Source organism: Rattus norvegicus, chromosome 14 (genome assembly GCF_021556685.1).
Source record: "Rattus norvegicus strain SHRSP/BbbUtx chromosome 14, alternate assembly SHRSP_T2T, whole genome shotgun sequence".
NCBI lineage: Eukaryota > Metazoa > Chordata > Mammalia > Rodentia > Muridae > Rattus > Rattus norvegicus.
The window spans coordinates 43,700,691-43,718,557 of record NC_141547.1 but is presented as its reverse complement, the minus strand read 5'-3'; the positions used below and the strand labels follow the sequence as shown (position 1 = coordinate 43,718,557).

The following is a 17,867-nucleotide window of genomic DNA, read 5'->3' as shown; positions in this document are numbered from 1 at the left end:
CTCATAAAACTACAAAGCTTCTGTAAGGCAAAGGACACGGTGGTTAGGACAAAATGGCAACCAACAGATTGGGAAAAGATCTTTACCAATCCTACAACAGATAGAGGCCTTATATCCAAAATATACAAAGAACTCAAGAAGTTAGACCGCAGGGAAACAAATAACCCTATTAAAAAATGGGGTTCAGAGCTAAACAAAGAATTCACAGCTGAGGAATGCCGAATGGCTGAGAAACACCTAAAGAAATGTTCAACATCTTTAGTCATAAGGGAAATGCAAATCAAAACAACCCTGAGATTTCACCTCACACCAGTGAGAATGGCTAAGATCAAAAACTCAGGGGACAACAGATGCTGGCGAGGATGTGGAGGAAGAGGAACACTCCTCCATTGTTGGTGGGATTGCAAACTGGTACAACCATTCTGGAAATCAGTCTGGAGAATCCTCAGAAAATTGGACATTGAACTACCTGAGGATCCAGCTATACCTCTCTTGGGCATATACCCAAAAGATGCCCCAACATATAAAAAAGACACGTGCTCCACTATGTTCATTGCAGCCTTATTTATAATAGCCAGAAGCTGGAAAGAACCCAGATGCCCTTCAACAGAGGAATGGATACAGAAAATGTGGTACATCTACACAATGGAATATTACTCAGCTATCAAAAACAACGACTTTATGAAATTCGTAGGCAAATGGTTGGAACTGGAAAACATCATCCTGAGTGAGCTAACCCAATCACAGAAAGACATACATGGTATGCACTCATTGATAAGTGGCTATTAGCCCAAATGCTTGAATTACCCTAGATGCCTAGAGCAAATGAAACTCAAGACGGATGATCAAAATGTGAATGCTTCACTCCTTCTTTAAAAGGGGAACAAGAATACCCTTGGCAGGGAAGAGAGAGGCAAAGATTAAAACAGAGACTGAAGGAACACCCATTCAGAGTCTGCCCCACATGTGGCCCATACATATATAGCCACCCAATTAGACAAGATGGATGAAGCAAAGAAGTGCAGACCGACAGGAGCCGGATGTAGATCGCTCCTAAGAGACACAGCCAGAATACAGCAAATACAGAGGCGAATGCCAGCAGCAAACCACTGAACTGAGAATAGGACCCCCGTTGAAGGAATCAGAGAAAGAACTGGAAGAGCTTGAAGGGGCTCGAGACTCCATATGTACAACAATGCCAAGCAACCAGAGCTTCCAGGGACTAAACCCCTACCCAAAGACTATACATGGACTGACCCTGGACTCTGACCTCATAGGTAGCAATGCATATCCTAGTAAGAGCACCAGTGGAAGGGGAAGCCCTGGGTCCTGCTAAGGCTGAACCCCCAGTGAACTAGACTGGTGGGGGGAGGGCGGCAATGGGGGGAGGGTTGGGAGGGGAACACCCATAAGGAAGGGGAGGGGGGAGGGGGATGTTTGCCCGGATACCGGGAAAGGGAATAACACTTGAAATGCATATAAGAAATACTCAAGTTAATAAAAAAAAAATATAGAAATAAAAAAAAAAAGACTAGACTCTGTCCTGTGGTTCACGTTTATGAAGAGAATTTTGATCAAACATAACAACCTCAGAAAGGAAAAATACAAAGTGTATGGTTCAAGAAATAGCCTTTCTCCACTTTTAGTGGTTTGAATAGGAATGGCTAGGCCATGAGGAATGAAACTATTAGGAGGTGTGGCCTTGTTGGAGTTGGTGTGCCTTTGTTGAAGGAAGTGTGTCACTGTGGAGGCAGGCAAACTTTGCCCAATGTAGAAGCCCAGTCTCCTCCTGGCTGCCTTGAGATCAAGATATAGAACTCTAGGCTCCCCCAGCCTATGTCTGTCTGAACACTGCTATGCTTCATGCCACGATGATAATGGACTGAACCTCTGAAACTGTAAACCAGCCTTAATTCAATGTTTGCCTTTATAAGAGTTGCCTTGGCCATGGTGTCTCTTCAGAGCAATAAAATCCAAACTAAGACAGAAGTTGGTACCAGGAACTGGGATATTGATTTGATAGATCTGACTGTGCTTTTGTTTGGAGGAATGTGGATTTGTGGATGTTGGATTAGGAAAGTAGTCGAATGCTTTAAGTGGGGCTTAATGGGCCGTAGTAGTAGGAAGACAGTGGTGTTGGGCTGTGGGTTAATTTGAACTGTGGGGGACTAGCTCAAGAGGTTTCAGAGGCAAAGAACTTTAATACGTTGCCTAGAGATTGTGTTTGTGATATTTTGGTGAAGAATGTGGCTGTTTTTTGCCCTTGTCTATAGAATCTGCCTGAGGCTAAAGTGAATAGATTTAGATTAATTGCACTGGGAAAGAAAATCTCAAAACAGCCTGGTATAGACTCTGTCCTCTGCTTCACGCTTATGAAGAGAATTTTGATCAAACATAGCAACCTGAGAAAGGAAAAATACAAAGTGTATAGTTCAAGAAATAAAGGGGCACCAGGAAGCAGAATGGAGCTAAATGTTGTGTTCCAGGAGATTAGATGTATTAAATGGAATTAAGGGAGTGGTAACCTCAGGGCAAGATCTCACCCAAGCATCTTATAATGTCCTCAAAGGGACATTGCCACCTATTCTAAATTTACAACGAATTTGCAGATCATTGTTTGTGGTTGTAGAAGGAATAGTTGTATCATGTTAGGTGTTATTATGACCTAGTTATTGTTTTCATTTGGACATAAGGAGATATAATTGTGTGTCAAGTTGGCAAGGGATGGGATGGCTATTCTCTGTTGTCAACTAGACTTATTTGGAATGAAGTACAATCCAGAGATGGAGGGTACACCTGATCCAGATCTCGAGGCTGGAAGATACAGGCTTTTGATCTGGATCTTGTGGTAGAATGACATGCACTATTGATCCACCTTTAATTCAGATCTCGATGCATAGTGACCATGTTTATAACAATCTATAATAAAAAGGAATTAAAGAAAAAGCTTAGGTCTAGGTGTGATGTTACATGCTTTTAATCCCAGTACTTAGGAGAAAGAGACATGCAGATCTTCGCATTCAAGGCCAGACTGGTCTACAGAAAAGTTCCAAGACAACCAAGTTTAGGCAGTGGAGGAAATCATCCAAAACAGAAATCTGGTGAATGTGATTGAGCAAGGGAGTCATGTTTTAGCCCCAACAAGCAGCAGAACTTGACAGCTTCAGCCATGTGGTTCTCTGGTTTTAGTCAAAAAATTTCACTCCAGAACAAAGTGTCCCCGCATGGAGACTCATGGAGGCCATTATGTGAAACTGTGAAGGTGAAGCCTTCATTGTCTTGGTGACCTTAAGACCTTAGATGCCAGAGCTGTGGGATATCTGCCAAGGAAGCTGCTAACAGGGAGTGAAACCAGTTCAAGGGGAAGACATGTATGAAGTCAACAAGATTGAAAGGAGTTGCAGATCTTGCCAAGGACCAGCCTCAGCTTGGAGAGGGGTTCTGAGAGACCGGTTTCTGGGAGCAGAGAAAAGAAATGACTCAAAGTCAAATTGAGGGTCCAAGCTAGTGGCCTATGTTCTGCCGGAGTCAGCTTTCAGTCTCTCTGTGTTCTGCTTTCTCTGGAGATCCCCAAGCAGCTCTCTCTATTTTCTGCTTTTTTCAGTTTTCCAAGCAGTTCTCTAGTTATTCTAATTCTCTGGAAAGCTCATCTCTTTAATTTACATATTTAAAGGTTCCCTTTGATTATCCTATGCATCAGCATAGGTGACCCAGCCCCTCTATTCTTAGGAGAGAGCCAACACTTTTTCTTTTTTTAGCATTGCAAAAGAATTCTGTTAAACATAGACGATAAACTAGTCCTGTGAGATCCCACCCTGAAATTACCATTTTTACCACACCTGGGCCTAACCCAGGCCGACCCTGAACTCAGGAATCTGTCTTTGTAAGCATAAACAACAACAACAAAAACCTTAGCTGGGTGGTCTCCTATGATCATTACTCCCTAAATCTCTTTATCTCCTTCCTTAGTATCTTTCTGACAAGTTGGCTTACAGTATAGCTATTACAGTATAGCTATTACAGTATAGCTTACAGTATAACTGTTACAGTATAGCTGTTACAGTATAGCCATTACAGTATAGCTATTACAGTATAGCTGTTACAGTATAGCTATTTCAGTATAGCTATTACAGTATAGCTATTTCAGTATAGCTATTACAGTATAGCTGTTTCTGTTCCTTTGGATCTACGAAATCCCTTATATAATTTATATTGCATCCTTATATTTTTTGAGAAATTATATATTTTTGAGCCCATGCTTTTAGAGTTCTTTTCCACAGACTTAAGGGCTATCCTGACAGTCCCAGCATTTACCATTTTGATGAGACATTAACCACACCTTCGCCCTCGGATCTGTGCTGTTTCTGATTATCACAGCGTCATTAAGGTTAACAGGGTTAACCTGACATTCCTTGAAGCAGGAACATAAAATAGTATGTATATTATTATAGAAACAAGGCTTATGCCCATAGTAACCATCAACACTTGTGGAGGCTCATACCTGCTGGCTCTGTCCCTGTCCCAGGAGCAGGAGCCATGTCATTCTGTCCTACCAAGACCATTTTGGACCCGGCAAGATGGGAAGAGCATTTTGACATCAAACATGGAGATGCAGAATTTATAGTCTGCCCAGTTGGTTTTGTTTTTACTTTGGTCCAGTATTTCCTCACTGTGCTTCCTTTCCTATGTTTAGGAGCAATAATGTATGTCCTGTGCCATGATATATTGAAAGGATGTGATCTGGTTTTTGTTGTTGTTGTTGTTATTTTAATTGTACAGGGGATTGAAGTTTAGAGATGTCATGAAGCTCAGAAGAAACTTTGGTCTTTGAAACACAGTTGAGATTGTGATAAACTATGGGGATATTTGAAGTTAGACTAAATGCATTTGCATTATGTTATGGCTACAAGCCTATGGGGGCCAGAGAGTGGAATGTGGTGGTTTGAATAGGTTAGCTCCTCGTAGATTCATCTTTTTGAATGCTTGGCCCATAGGGAATGGCACATTAGGCCTTGTGAGAAGAGGTGTGGCTTTGTTGGAGGAAGTGTGTCATTGTGGAGGCGGGTTTTGAGGTCTTGTATATATTCTCAAGCTCTGCCCAGTGTGGAACCCAAGTCTCCTTCTGGTTGCTTTGAGATCAAGATGTAGAACTCAAAGTTCCTCCAGCCTCATGTCTGCCTGAACACTGTCATGCTTCTTGCCATGATGATAATTGACTAAAACTCTAAAACTGTAGCCAGCTCCAATTCAATGTTGTTCTTTATAAGAGTTGCCTTGGTCACGGTGTGACAGCACCCGCACCGCATCACAGTATTGAGAACCAGGCGTAGGCCTGCAGGATATAACAAAAAGATACATACATACTCAGGTCATTCATGTTATGAGAATTACAAAGCTTTACTGAAGTTCACAGAATATATACCCCAAATCCACTGAGTGGAAAATTCCAGGAAGCACAGTGGAAAAACAGGTTTATGCCCTCGAAATAAAAACAGGAACAAAAAACAGGAATTGACTCAACGATGTTACTGCCCAGGTGTTACTGCCCAGGTGTTGTTGCCCAGGTGCCAAACAGAAAGTCCAGGATGTTCCTTTGTTAGGAACAAAAGCTTCTACATGCATCAGCAAGGCTCAGCAGGGGGCAAACACTGAGGGGGCCCAGGAAGGCCCCTCAAAGGTGTCACTTCACAACAATGGAAACCTACACTAAGATACTGTTTTAATGTCAACATTATTCTTCCCTAGTGTGGGATTTCAGACCTACCCACAATGTTGCAATTTTTTCCATCTCTAAAAAGCAAAACCCTTCCTTGAATGCACAGTCCCCTCATCTTTGTTCTTCCTCACACCATAACATGGCTAACTTTTCCCCATTCGCTGTCACTAACTAGTCTCCTCTGCTGCTCAAGAGAGATAGCTCATTAATAGACTATCATAGTGCCCAATAAAAAGGTCAGGTTTCACTTTTCATCTCATTTAAATTATCAAGCAACATTGTACACGGTCGAAACATCTTTTTGGGGAAGGGAGTTCAAGGCTAATTATGTAGCCCTGGATGTCCTGGAGTCTCTTTGTAGACCAGGCTGCCCTTGAATCCATAGAGATCCACCTGCCTCTGCCTCCTGAGTGCTGGGATTAAAGGTGTGCACCACCACCACCCACCTTGGTTGAAACATCTTAAAAAGTTTTCTTTCTGGGTGTTCTGGTCACCCATCTTCCCACCCCTTTTCTTGGGTTCTCTGTGAGCTCACTGATATTCCTTCCTGCTCTCTTGGGTCCTTTCTATCTCAGATCTTCTGCTTCAATGATGAGATAGTCAAGGTCAAGGGCATCATTACTGGTTCACAAGGATGAGTGAACATTTGGTCTTTCCATTTATCTCTGCTCATTCAGCTCTATCCACCCCAACCCGACTGGACTCAGAGCCCCCCCCCCCCAAGACTCTTCTATCCAAAAATGAGAAGACTTTCCTTCTACTCAGAAGCATAATGGACCCCAGTGCTTCTCACCCATCACCCTCTAGGCCTTATAGGCTCTACGAAATCTTTATTCCTCCTAGTATGTTATCAAGTTAGGGCCTCCAGAGTAGAAGCAGCATTACTTGCTACATAATACATGCTTTTGAAAAGTTGTGTTGAAAGCCTGGGGGGAATCGCTCAGTGGTTAAAGTGCACGGAAGCATGAGGACTGGAGTTTAGATCCCCAGAGTCCAAGTAAATACTGGGTAGGCTTGGCAGCCTACCTGTAATTCTATCCTTGAAAGGCAGAGATGGGATTCTGAGGAAGCCGGATGTTGAGACCGGACACATCAGTGAGCTCTCAGTTTGAACAATAGATCTTGTCTCTTTGACTAAGAGCATTTGAGGATGGTTCCCAACATCTGCCTTGTACTTGTGTATCACGTGTACCCACACGTATGCATGCTCCCACACATGTGCAAATGCACACACACACACACACACATCATATACACACATGAAAAAAAGAAAACTGTCGAGTAGATTGTTTGACCATGCTGAATCACAATGAACAGCAACTGGGACATGTTGGGTAAAGGCAGCCCAACTATTCTACTTCTAACCTTTTAGAGGAGAATCTATACAAAGGCAGTTACTGCAGAACTCTCTATAAATGAGTAAAGCACAAAGCACACAAAATATCCCCTAACTAGGAAATTACTACATTGTGACGTAGACTAGATGACTAAAGGACATGAAAAATGAGTGTTCTAGAGCTACACGTATGAACATGATTGATTCTCAGACTGCGGATGTAGCCCGGTTGGTAGAGAGATCGCCTAGCACGCAGGATGCCCTGGATTTGACTCCCAGCACTTATAACTTGTGTATAGTGGAGAATTCCTGAAACCCACCCCTTGGGGAGAGGGTAGGGAGAATCAGGGGTTTAAGCTCATCTTTGTCTACACCACAAATTCGAGGCTAGCCGGGGACACCTGAGACCTTATCTCAAATAAACAATGAATTTAATGTTGAATTAGCAAGTATCTATTGTTACTTGTAAATTTCTAAGTGGTTTACGATTTCTTTAGTCATTATTTAAGTCACTTGTAGCATTTTAAATAATTGTTATACATTTATAGGTAAGGATGTCAGCAATAAACCCACACCAATATGGTTGAAGAGACTCACAACTATCTACCTCAAGGCAGTGATGACCTTCAGAGAAAGCAGGGGAAGAAAGGAAAGGCCTTTCATGCAGATCCTTAACATTTTTTCTTTTGAAATAAAGATTCTAAAATAAACCTCAAAAATTTTAAAACCTGGTAATCTTAGCATTGCCATGGCACTATTTCCTTTTTGTGCCCACAAATATTTATCCTGTTACCTTTGACTATTCTGTATGTTTTAAACTGTTCAAGATATTTTAAATCAATGAAGTAAAAAAAAAAGAACATAAACCATCTTTAAAAGACCAGGCTGGCATGGATGTAGCTGCCTTTGAACATAAGGGCATAATTTAGTTTGGCAGAAGCACCGGCAACGGTGTTGCTAGGATTGCTTGGGTGATCGTTCTTTGCTGCGTAGTCAGGATGTTTAGGTCAAAAGGGAAAAGGGAAACACTCCCTGTCTGACTGGGCTGTTGCCCTCAGCAGAGCGGCAGCTACAGCAGAGGCGATCAATGGCTGACTCTAGGATGCTGACCTCAGTGCTTCACTGAAACACACCTGTTCCACCTGCGGCACAGTTTAGTAAGAGTCACAGTTTCAGGACTGGAGAGAGCGGGGTGGGGTCAGGGTGTCTGTCCTCTATTTTTGAAGTAGCAAGTGGCTCAATTCACAAAGACCAGTGGTTGAGGTTTTGTCTCTTCCTGTCCATTGTAATGCTAAATTCCGGCCCCCAAGGCCCGGTAGACCTAAGTGACCCTGCCCTCAAGTTATTTCTGGTTGGTAAATAAAGATGCCAACAGCCAATAGCTGGGCAGAAGAGACATAGGTAGGGTTTATGTTTTCCTGGCTTGGGATCAGAGGAGAACCACGAGATGATAGCTAGCCAATAGGAGTTGAGAGCAGCTCAGCTGGAACATAGTAAGTAATGACTCCGTGTTGTCGATAGGAAAGGAGACTCTAACAGCTTGGAGGGTAGATACCTGCCCAGCTATTGTGAGATTAAGGCTTAGTGTAAATGTAACGGTTGTTTGTGTCTTTTATCTGGAAACTAAATGGTCAAAGGCAGGGTAGAAAACCCTCGTGGGGATTGAAGTTTCTACCTCCACCAACCTTGAATTAAAGTGGTTTCTACCCCAGTCACATCCAGATGACTTTCCAGTTTTTCTATGAATATAAAACTAAAAAGCTGGGTAGTGGTGGACACGCGCTTGATTCCAGCACTTGGAAGGCAGAGGCGGGTAGATCTCTGTGAGTTTGAGGCCAGCCTGGTCTACAGAAAGAGTCCCAGGACAGCCAGGACTATACAGTAAAACTCTGTCTTGCAAAAACAAAGCAAATAATAAATAAATAAATAGCTTCAATTGCTTTATTCCAGAGGGAAAATAAAAGGAAGGAACCCAAAGTGACCTAATTGTAGAGTAGTCAGATACATTGTTATATAAACAAAATATGATGTAGATTGTAGTAGAATGCTTTGATCCATGTTGACCAAGAACAATGAGTACCAGTAAGAAAAAAAAGTCATAATCTTGCCTTATTTTTATTTTTTTTAACTTTTGACACTAGGTGTCACTGTGCAGCTCATGCTGGCCTCAAATTTGTTTTGTGGCTCGGCTGGTCTCAAAGTTGCAATTCTTCTGCCTCAGTCTTCTGAGTTCTGGCTTTATGGGCTTGCCCATCATGCCCACCTTCAGTATCCTGCCATTTTAATGAAAAGAACCATCTGTGTGTATGTGTGTCTGTGTGTGTGTGTGTGTGTGTGTGTGTGTGTGTACATGAAGAGGAACCACAAGAGAATCCACACACTGAAAACTGGTGGTGATTCAATGGCATACCCCTGCGATCCTACTGACAAGTTCAAGAACTGCCGAAGCTACACAACCAATTCAAGGGCAGCCTGGCAAGACCCTGTCTCAAAATAAGATGAAAAATTTAAAAAGGGCTAGGAATGTAGCTTACGTTTAGCATGCATAAAGCCCTGTGCTGACCCCTAGTCCTGACAAAATGATGATGATGTGGGTGATGGTGATTATGACAGTGACGTTAAAGGGTTAAGAATGAGGTCGTTGCCATTTTCCTTAATTTTGAATTCATAATTTATTTAATTTCTAGGTGAAGGAATTCTTTATTCAGTTGAGACTGAATACATATTAATGTGTTCAAATTCACTAATGGGCATAAAAATCCAGAAAAAAACTGTAGGCTATACCACATCATACATTATTTGAATGTTTTAAAATTCAAAGAAATGATAAAGTCTCACAAAAAATTTTGAAAGAAGTTGGCGTAGTTCTGTGAAAATCAGACTAGAAATAAAATAAAATAAATAAAAAAAATACTACTCAATGAGAAGATCAAACCTAAGGATAATAGGTATAGAAGAGAGTGAAGACTCCCAGCTCAAAGGACCAGTAAATATCTTCAACAAAATCATAGAAGAAAACTTCCCTAACCTAAAAAAAGAGATACCCATAGGCATACAAGAAGCCTACAGAACTCCAAATAGATTGGACCAGAAAAGAAACACCTCCCGTCACATAATTGTCAAAACACCAAACGCACAAAATAAAGAAAGAATATTAAAAGCAGTAAGGGAAAAAGGTCAAGTAACATATAAAGGCAGACCTATCAGAATCACACCAGACTTCTCGCCAGAAACTATGAAGGCCAGAAGATCCTGGACAGATGTCATACAGACCCTAAGAGAACACAAATGCCAGCCCAGGTTACTGTATCCTGCAAAACTCTCAATTAACATAGATGGAGAAACCAAGATATTCCATGACAAAACCAAATTTACACAATATCTTTCTACAAATCCAGCACTACAAAGGATAATAAAGGGTAAAGCCCAACATAAGGAGGCAAGCTATACCCTAGAAGAAGCAAGAAACTAATCGTCTTGGCAACAAAACAAAGAGAATGAAAGCACACAAACATAACCTCACATCCAAATATGAATATAACGGGAAGCAATAATCACTATTCCTTAATATCTCTCAACATCAATGGCCTCAACTCCCCAATAAAAAGACATAGATTAACAAGCTGGATACGCAATGAGGACCCTGCATTCTGCTGCCTACAGGAAACACACCTCAGAGACAAAGACAGACACTACCTCAGAGTGAAAGGCTGGAAAACAACTTTCCAAGCAAATGGTCAGAAGAAGCAAGCTGGAGTAGCCATTCTAATATCAAATAAAATCAATTTTCAATTAAAAGTCATCAAAAAAGATAAGGAAGGACACTTCATATTCATCAAAGGAAAAATCCACCAAGATGAACTCTCAATCCTCATCTTCGATTGGTTTATATACAAGTGTGCAATTTCTAGACTTGAAAGTAAAATGATGCTATCTGGTGCTGGATAGAGGAGCATTATTTTTTATTATGGCAGCTTGCTATTTTTGTAACATGGTGATTTGGTTGAACACAATAAAGTACAGTAGTAACTGATCTCCCCCTCTTCCTGGATGAGTGAGGAGATGATTAAATGTTGATGTCAGCATCCATGAGCATATTCAGATGAGCTTCTGCTTCTGTTGAAAAGGATGCTGTGTTTGATTGTGGTCCGAAGCTTTGAAGCACCACTTGGCATCTCCTTCCTTGGCGGTCTCACTGTTTAAACATAACAGATTTGATAGCTTGTTGGTAAGGTGAGGTCCAGCTTGTCTCCACTAGGTCATCTTCATGTGAATCCGGTGGTTATACGGTTTTGTTCTAGGGATATTTCATTTTTTTAATAACGGTTTTAGCTGACATTCATGGAGAGAATGAATCCTTAGAACTGTGCCACTAGTGAAAGGAAATCCTGTCTAGAGTATGTTTCTTTACAAAGCTGTGTCACACCATCCTTTGGGCCCTCTGCTGGAAAAGTAGAATCAAGTCTCAAATAATGCCTTTTAAATTGTATCCTCTAGTATTATAGATGTAGGACAGTACTGTATCATACCTCTGTGGATGTAAAATAGCTTGTACCTGCTTCATGATACGTAGTAGTGACCGTGCTTTATCAGAGCTGTTTTTAATGATGTTGCTCAGAATGTTTTCTTTCCAAATGATGATTGAGAAGCTAATTTAAAAAAAAATGGTGCCAGGTACCACAAGAGTAACAGAACTGTGCTGTTTTCTCCGGTTTTGTTTTTTTACTTTTTTTTTTTAATGGAGTATGCTGGATGTCTCTACAGTTTTGTTCAGATGACTGCAGAACCTGGAAAAGCTGTTGCTGCTGTTGATGCATAACACACTGCTATTATTGGTCTTTTTATATAAATATAAATATATATATACAGATATATAATTTGAATTTTTTGAAACTTTACCTGTGCTGTCAACTTTGGAAAAAAGTATCCCCGTTTACTGTGTTGAGTTGGCACTGTACAGAAATTAACAGCCATATTGGTCTAGAAATGTTGAACTTAAGTTTTTTCCATTTGTACAGGGGTAACACACTGTATTAAATATGTAAGGTCTTATATACGTGGGTTTGATTACAAAAACTAATAAAGTATTCTCTAAATTAAAAAAAAAAGTTGGAAGGGAAAAAAAAAGAAAATTAATGGCTTTTTAGTAGAAAGAGATTTTAAAACTGGCTCATTATATGATTAAAAATAAAGTTAAACTTGCTGCCCCACACAAAGGTGCACTTCAGAGGATTTAGAAGCAATACACAATAGTTAGCAACCAATGGGAACTGGGTCTAAGGGCTCAGAACACTCAATGCCAGCAGTAAGGTGGACCAGGTATGACTCTCAGCCCCACTTAGTGGTCTCAATATCAGAGGGAAACAAACAAACGAAGTTAATGGAAGCAAATGGAAATACCTTAACTAGCTTAGAAATCCAAAGGTATCAGTCTTGAATGTTCCCACTCAGAGCCCCTCCCTCTCTGAAAGTTCTTTTTCATTTTCCTAAAAAGAAGGGGGGGGGGGATAACAAACTTCCTTGCAAAAGCCAACTGTCTTAGGGTTTACTGCTGTGAACAGATTCCATGACCACGGCAACTCTTTTGGTTCTTTTTTTTTTTTTTTTTCGGAGCTGGGGACCGAACCCAGGGCCTCGCGCTTCCTAGTTAAGCGCTCTACCACTGAGCTAAATCCCTCTTAAGAGGACAACATTTAATTGGGGCTGGCTTACAGGTTCAGAGGTTCAGTCCATTATCATCAAGGTGGGAGCACGGCAACGTCCAGGCAGACATGGTGCAGGAGGAGCTGAGAGTTCTCCATCTTCATCTGAAGGCTGCTAGGAGAAGACTGGCTTCCAGGTGTCTAAGGCAAAGTCCATGCCCACAGTGACACACCTACTCCAACAAGGCCACACCTCCTAATAGTGCCACTCCCTGGCCCAAGCATATACAAACCATCACACTAACAGCTGTCTCCTTAAAATTAAGAATGTCAGGGTGATGAAAAATCCCCCCTAACACACAAAGTTCTATTCTAACAGTTTTGCTTGTTTGATTTTTGCAACTGCCCAGAAATGCACAAGCAACTTCTCAAAGGAAAGAAACACAGACAAATGGAAGCTGCCCAAGAAAGAGAGAGCAGCTTACAAAGAGAAAACAAGAAAGGCAGCGGGCATTAGAAATGGTGACCAGTGAAGTCTATGGTGACCAGTCAAGCCTTGGAGGCGCATGCGTTTAATCCCAGGCAGAGGCTGGCAGATCTCTGAGTTCGAGGCCAGCCTGGTCTATGGAGTGAGTTCTCGGACAGCCAGGGCTCCACAGAGAAACCATGTGGCGCAAGCCACACCCCACCCTACCCCCTGCTACAGAGAGAGAGAGAGAGAGAGAGAGAGAGAGAGAGAGAGAGAGAGAGAGAGAGAGAGAGAGAGAGAGAGAGAGAAATGAATTTGTTTGCTTAGGACAAATACATTTTTTTCACGACAAACGAATTCCCGGGCCAAAGAGAATGCATTTGGGCTTTGGTTCATATTTCCAAGCTGGGCTTCTAGAAAGTGTGGCTAGTTTGACTAATTCTTTTTGTTTTTATTTCTAATCACATCCCACTCCCGTCGCTGACGTGTCAGAGACTTCCACCTAACTTAGAACCCGGGAATCCCACAGTGAGGTTAGGTGACCCAATCCTTACAACGTGCAAGGCTTCCCCGTAGGAAGGCAGGGGACCCCGCGCTCTACCCCGACCACCGAGCTGGGTGCGCGGAGTTCGCAGCAGGTCAGGGCGCAGTGGGGCCGGGCAGGGGCGGAGGAGGGCGGCCCGGGGCGGGGCAGCTCGGCCGGTCCCTCCCCTGCGGTCGCGTCCCCGCTGGTCCTGCCGACGTGGCGGGGCGGGACCCGGGGCTCCGGCGCGCACTCGGCCAGCCAAGCGGTAAGAGCCCGGGGCGCCCTCTCCCCATCCCCTTCCCGGGCGGGAGGGGACCAGAGCACAGCCATCCCTGACTTCTGCGGGTCCTGAGAAGTCACCGGAGGAGAATGGTCCGTAGAAAGGAACTTGCTTGGGGACGAAGGTCGGGGGAGGCGTGGGCGGCGCGGCCGAGGGCCCTGCGTGGGTGCGGGCGTGTGAGTGTGTGTGTGTGAGTGTGTGTCGCTCCGTGTCCACGCTCATGCACACACCCACACGCCCGCACGCCGGGTCTGCACCCTCGTCCCGCCTGGAGCTCCGCGGAGTCCGCTGCCAGAGTCTCCGCACAAGCCAGTCTGAAAAGTTTCCCCAAGTGTCCCAAGTCTGGGCGGGCGGTAGGGTCCTTCCTGCGCGAGGCTCTGAGGTATCCAGTTCTTGCCAAAGATCTCCATTCCTAGGGTGGGCCTGCCCTCACCCTCGGAAAACCGAGCTCCAGGGCTTGACCTCCATCCTGGTCTATCATCCCTCCTTGGTGTGTCCCCCAGCATGCCTCCTCTCCTGCCCCTGCAGCATCCTAGGCTAGCACCTCGTGCATTCCCAGGACCCTCTTGGGCTCCCTCTTACTCACCCGAAAGGCAGCCCCTTTACCCAGCTGACTTGTCTTCTCCAAGCACTCCGGTGAGTATTTCCCAGCCATCAATCAGTCTGCACTTGGATTTCACTGACTTTTCTTAAAGGAGGAGGACTTTCGGCAGACTATGGGAGCACTATCTGGGCCGTACTTCCAGTGTCCATCCTGAACCTCTTGATAGAAGCTGATGGCTTTTAAAATCATTTGAACTCCTCCCTGGGACACCAGAATAAGAGCCATCCTGAGAGCCCTCCGGGCTTCCTAGAGGCTCTTTCCTCCCCATCCATATTCCTACGCTTTCTCCTTCATTTCCGCTATCAATCCTGAAATAGTCTGATTAACTTTGTACATTGAAAGCTGCCAGCGGTGGAATGAAACTCCAGGGGTGGGATATGAAGCACAAGTGAGCCGATGTAGAAGGAACTGGGGTGTGGGGGGTGAGGTTCAAAGGTGTAAGTAGCTATTTCTTTCATCAGAGCAGGCTGATGTGAAACACCGTTTTCTTTCAGATCAATATCAAATACAGTATATTTCATTTGAGTAAATATTTGTGGGTCAGAACGAAGCAAGGTCTCGTGGTTCACAAGCTTGAAGGGTGACATAGTAGAGACGTCTAAAGGCATTAGAGAAGTCCATGAATCTCAGAAGAGACACAGGAGCAGTTAAGTCTTAGGAGGATACGGAGTAGACAAAGAGCAACTTCAAAATTAAGGATGACACTAGATGCTGGGTAGCCACGGGAACAGGAATTGGCCTGGCAACATCAGTCAGTGGAGGCAGCTAGCCTGGGCCACCGAGCTGGGGCCACAGAGCAGTGTGAGGACTGAGGACCAGTGAGGAGAGACAAAAGTGTAAAAACTGTTGAGTTGCAAGAGATAGGGTGGTCTTTGACTGTGAAGGGCCACACAAACACCCCTGCTAGTATTTGTTTGGGCGGGTGGGTGGGTGTTTTTGCCTGCATGTGTGGGGGTGGGGGTGGGGAGTATGTACAAGCAGTACCAGCTGAGGCCAGAAGAGGACGCTTGATTCCTTCCAGGGCTGGAATTTTGAGCTGCTATGTGGGTGCTGGAAACCCAACCCACACAAGTCCTCTGGAAGAGCAGCCTGTACTCTTAACCACTGAACCATCTCTCTAGCCCCCACTTAGTTTATACAGTTCTTATCTGTGCTTCCAAAAATACCTGCCAGGTGTAAACACAGGCCTGGGGTCTGAGTGTGTGCGCTGTGAAAACTGGACAGACCTGGGTGCCTCTGTGGGTTTACCCTGGTTCTTCTCTGAGTCACACTTTTGTAAAGTAAGAAAGGCAATCTGGGACGGATATCATGTAACCACGTTTGTATCTCGCCAAGTGAGGCCACTTAGAAAGTAAGCCATCAACTGTCACTAAGTTTTCATGACATTTTAACACCAAGAAAAGCACAGGTGCTAAGTGGCCCGACGAAGGAGGAGTTTACTTCCAATAAATTTAGACTTATGGAAACCTTGAAACCCTCTCCTCATTTTCCTCTGCAGTCAGGACTTGGGAACAAAGTTTCCAGATCAGGTCATCCATTGGAGCTTCCCAGAGGAGGGAGCTGGAAGCCCAGTGAGAATGAGTGAGCTGTTTGCCTACAAAAAGACACTGCAGCCAGGCCCAGAGGCCGCTGTTTGGGCGTTCCACTTCAGACTCCTACTCACTGTTTCTCTGTGCAGCCGCTGGTCTCAGACACACGGATGTGCATCCTGACATCTAGAGCTCATTTCTGATGTTAGGTATTTGCACATATTCTCGCCAGCCTGAATACTCATGCCAAAGGGATGGTCAGGAGTCTCCCTTGCTCTGGTTCAGGGCGTTGTTATTACGCTGGTTTGCCTAGTTATCTCTCTAGTTTTCCTTCCTTCTATTAATTTAATTTTTTTTCAGTGTCAGGTATCAAACCCAGTGCCTTGTGCATGCTAGGCAAGCACTCTCTCACTGAGCCACACACCATTCCTGGATGGCTTTTTAATGGTTCTGTCCTAGCTATCACGCATTTCTCATTTCTAAAATGCAGTCCCTATGCACTTACTTGGGGTGCCATGATATAGCTGCTCCAATGGTTCTCGGGGCATTTTAGATGATGAATAAATTTGCTCGTGAAAAACTAACTTATTCCCAACCCACAATGGCTTCATTATGCACCCCCCCTCCTCTCCTTGGAGTTTTCTGAAGCAGCTTCCTTGTTTCTGTGGGTCAAAGCCACCGACACGGCTGCAGAGATCAGTGTTCCAAACCCAAAGCGGAAAAGACCTCTAACTGTGCAGACTGGATGAGCAGAACCTATCCAGGACACATGGTGCTCACTGAGTCCCCATGCCCTGCCCTGGTCCCTGCTCAGAAACAGCTGTCCATTTAGAACACAGTTTCTGGTGGTGACAGACATAAAGGCACAGTCTTAAAACCAATGACATGTTCTCCATCACGGTATCATCCAGAACCAGTGAAGGTCTGTCAGAACAAACAGACAGAGGGGCTTGGGATGTCGGTCAGTTGTCAGAGTGCTTGCCTAGAATATCTGAAGTCCCAGTTGCATCCACAGCAGTGCGTAAAACAGGAGTGTTGGTGAATGCCTGTAATCTGAACACTCTGGTGGTGACCGCAGGAGAGTCAAAGGTGCAGGGTCATCCTTGGCTATATAGATGGCCAGCCTAGGCTAAATGACATCCCATCTTTAAAAAAAAAAAGCAAAAAAAGAAAGAAAAGGGGGGAGGATTATTGTTTTGTTCTTTGTTTTGGTAGGTACTGGAGAAAAATCAGACCTGTAACAGAAAACAGAAAAGATTAAAATAATTAAATGAATACGATTAGGAATATAACTAGAAGTTAAAACAGGTCTCATCCCCATAATCGTGTTGGTCTTTGTGCAGTGTAGGCATTTTGTAAATTCATTTTAACAACCGCCACTGAATGCCTTATGGATGATTCTTCGCTTCTGAAGGGCTGGTTTTTGCTGTTGGTTGAATACAACACAGACAGCAAGAGGAGGCCTTTAACTGCAGCAGTCTTTCTGTACTTAAGGTGAACTAACTGACAGACATTTGGCCACCAGAGGTAGCCGGCGGGCTGGGGCTCCTGCTGTCTGCTGCTTCCCTCTGAGACCGCCCACGCGTCTCCCTGGGCTTCTGCCGAATGCTTACTTATGCGCATGCGTGCAGTCAGGTTTGGTTATAACCTGTCCCTGGAAGCCTGTGGTCCTCGCCCATCATCCTTTTAGGCCTGTACACAGAGCCAGGGCTGAGCTTGTGCCCAGCTAACTTCAGGTTTTAGAGTTCGGCAGTCAGCAAGAAGC

General features: G+C 43.9%; 1 protein-coding gene and 1 long non-coding RNA gene across 4 annotated transcripts in view; one reads left to right on the top strand and one right to left on the bottom strand.

Moving 5' to 3' along the window:
- Positions 1 to 10,997: 10,997 nt before the first annotated feature.
- Positions 10,998 to 13,814, bottom strand: LOC148001337 (uncharacterized). The gene is made up of 3 exons (XR_015637439.1): positions 13,718 to 13,814; positions 12,765 to 12,895; positions 10,998 to 11,247 (listed from the first exon to the last, which is right to left on the bottom strand). It is a non-coding gene; the product is annotated as an uncharacterized LOC148001337 (long non-coding RNA).
- A 108-nt stretch (positions 13,815 to 13,922) lies between these two features.
- Fam114a1 (family with sequence similarity 114, member A1) overlaps positions 13,923 to 17,867 on the top strand; it is a 70,522-nt gene continuing 66,577 nt past the window's right edge. Inside the window, exons 1-2 of one of the 3 annotated variants that reach the window (XM_087584058.1) lie at positions 13,923 to 14,061; positions 14,498 to 14,605. The gene's annotated coding sequence lies outside the window, so the exon portion shown is untranslated. 3 annotated transcript variants of the gene reach the window in all.